This window comes from Branchiostoma belcheri, unplaced genomic scaffold (assembly GCF_001625305.1).
Source record: "Branchiostoma belcheri isolate BF01 breed outbred unplaced genomic scaffold, Haploidv18h27 scaffold140, whole genome shotgun sequence".
In the NCBI taxonomy this organism is placed as follows: domain Eukaryota; kingdom Metazoa; phylum Chordata; class Leptocardii; order Amphioxiformes; family Branchiostomatidae; genus Branchiostoma; species Branchiostoma belcheri.
The window spans coordinates 577,711-580,546 of record NW_017802825.1 but is presented as its reverse complement, the minus strand read 5'-3'; the positions used below and the strand labels follow the sequence as shown (position 1 = coordinate 580,546).

At 40.0% G+C, this 2,836-nt stretch overlaps 1 long non-coding RNA gene across 1 annotated transcript; it reads left to right on the top strand.

The window, feature by feature from the left end:
• The first annotated feature begins 932 nt into the window (after positions 1 to 932).
• Positions 933 to 2,829, top strand: LOC109464800. Its single transcript, XR_002139903.1, has 3 exons — positions 933 to 1,185; positions 1,758 to 1,868; positions 2,412 to 2,829. It is a non-coding gene; the product is annotated as an uncharacterized LOC109464800 (long non-coding RNA).
• Positions 2,830 to 2,836: the final 7 nt, after the last annotated feature.

Sequence of the window (2,836 nt, the reverse complement as noted above, 5' to 3'; positions counted from 1 at the left end):
GGGGTCCCATATAAAAGCCCCAGATAAGCTCTTATCCGGGGGTCCCATATAAAAGCCCCAGATAAGCTCTTATCCGGGGGTCCCATATAAAACCCCCGGATAAGCTCTTATCCGGGGGTCCCATATAAGACCCCCAGATAAGCTCTTATCCGGGGCTCCCATATAGACCTAGTATAGAAGCCCCGTATAAGCTCTTATTCGGGGCTTCCATATAGACCTGGTATAGAAGCCCCGTATAAGCTCTTATTCGGGGCTTCCATATAGACCTAGTATAGAAGCCCCGTATAAGCTCTTATTCGGGGCTTCCATATAGACATGGTATAGAAGTGCAGAATTCATATAAAAGCCCCGGATAAGCTCTTATCGGGGGGCTTCCATATAGACCTGGGATAAAAGCCACATACACATTTCATAATGTATAATGACAATGACAATGATGACATTTTATGAACATTAACAGCTTTTAATTACGTACATATGAAGCAACATCTAAAGTGACAGGAAATTATGAAGTGCAATGATCGAGGAATATCTTCATCTCTTCAGCTTGAGACATCACTTTTCTTAAGCTTCTCAAGTACTTGCAAGTACAATATAAAGTGGCTGAATTCACTAGAAAATGTTAAACTTGAATGTAGTATTTTTCTTTAACTTGTTTCTGGAAATTAACAAGTGATCCTACCTGGATCATTAAGCAAATGTAAGGTCAGAATCAGATACGCCGTATTGGACCCCCTCTAGCCAATGGATATTGAGAGGGGGCTAGCTAGTATAAATTCGATACTGTCTTATGCCACCCTGGGATCTGCTTGGAGATTAGGCGAGATATCTAGGTCAACATCCGGGCACGGTTCCGATGCCCGAGCTCTGATTGGCCAGCGAGCGTACGCATGCGTACTGTGTTGGCGGTCAGGATAAACCGTCAGAGTCGAGAGAGAGGAGATTGAGATTGTACAGAAAACAGGCGTTTAAGTCGCTAATTCTGCGCGATAATGGCACCAACGGAGTCTACCATGATCGAAAATCAATTTTGGAGAGGCTGGGGAATCGAGGGGAGATGTGATGTCGGTTCAAACGCTCGCAAATTTCGAATAGTGACGTTAGCAACTTTCGTCGCCCCCCTCCCCCTTGTCCGGCTGGCATCGCAGCAAAACAACAAAGCAGCATGAACAGCCTTTGCCTCCGGTAAGTGCAAAAGTACATTTCAGAAAATGATTATTAAACAAAACAAAACAAGACTATATTCAGTTTACTTTTCTGTCTTTTCTTGATGTCTTCGCTAGAAACAATAGAATGTCTCCAACTAACTTCCCCGTCCCCCTAGCCCCTCCCTCAAATTATATATATAAGTATAATATTACAAGGTTTTGTCTTGTACTACTACTTCCCAACGATCAGTAGGCATTTCTGTACAGTAAGTACATGACTTTTGTGTATTGATAAAAAGAGCTGTGAAAAAATGTGAAAATTTATATATTTGTCCTATGATAGTGGCTACTGGCTAGTGAACTAGAAGTAGAATAAGATCAATAAATAAAAAAGAAGTAGTATTGTTAAGTAAAACCCCCCAATGCAAAATGTTGATATTGTATTTAGTTACAGCTGATTCGTCAAGACATGTACATGTACAATATATCTGGTAGAAATATGTTACAAATTGTATATTGCGGATGCCTCAGGATAGTTTTCTGACAAATGTAAATAATGTGATACAGTTTGTCACCTGTGTAATTTTTTTCCCTTTTATATACCTCCAGGATGTACTGTACGGTAGATGCAGCAGAGGTTGTAAGGAGGACAGTCTAGATGAAAGGCACGCAACTGCGTCTGAGTCTTCGAGTACCTGACTGCTGCTACAGGCTCCTTAGGTAAGACTACAGCCCTGCATACTCCTCAGTATCACCACACTTTTACTTTTATTAGTATTAATGTGTTCCTAAACAAATATCAGGTCAGAACCTGTACCTGAGCTGAAGGGTGCCAATGTTGATGATTAGTGCTGTGTGTCTGTAAAATTCAGCACAGAGATAGTAAAATTGGTTAGGTACAAGTCCAAAATTCTAGACCGCTAATATGCCGGGAATGGAAATAATAAGACCTAAAAGAACCTACCGGTAGACCTTAGTACACATGTCATTGTCTTTATTAAAGTTCAAGTGCCAACCATTATGTGAACACGTAGTTCAAGTACATGTCTGGACCTGTACCTAATTTAAAGTTGGGTACCTGCACCTAAAATAGTGTAACTAAACATGATCTGCTGATGATGTTTGGTTTAGATTGTATACATGTATGTTTGTAAATGCTATCTTGAAGTAAGTTAGTGCTTTTGTAAGTTGCACCGTAATCATGTGACATGTTTCTCAGTGATGTGAATCAATGTGTAATGATACTTTTGTTCAATCATACAGGAAATGACTCCGAAGAAGTACTCCAAACCAACACCAAGACATCCAACATGCAAACACAGAACAGACAGCCTTACCCTGGGTGCATGGCAGCAGTGGAGTTAGATGTGGATAGGATTGTTTATACATGAGCAGTTCTACAACATATTTCCCAAAAGTTAACATTGTGGTGTGCCATGTGCCTCATGTGGTCAGTACTGATAGAGACCATAGGTTACTGTATTTTGCCTTATTTTGACAAACATGTAGATTTGTTTTTGTGTCTGATGGTTGTCAGACGATTAGACACAAGCTATTAAGGTCTTATTACTATATTAGCCATACCAGAATGTGTACTGTAAAATGTATTCCAGTTCCAATCTCCAGTGATTTAATATGATGACAATGATACATTTTACATTGTGTCGCAAAAAGTCACTGATATTGTA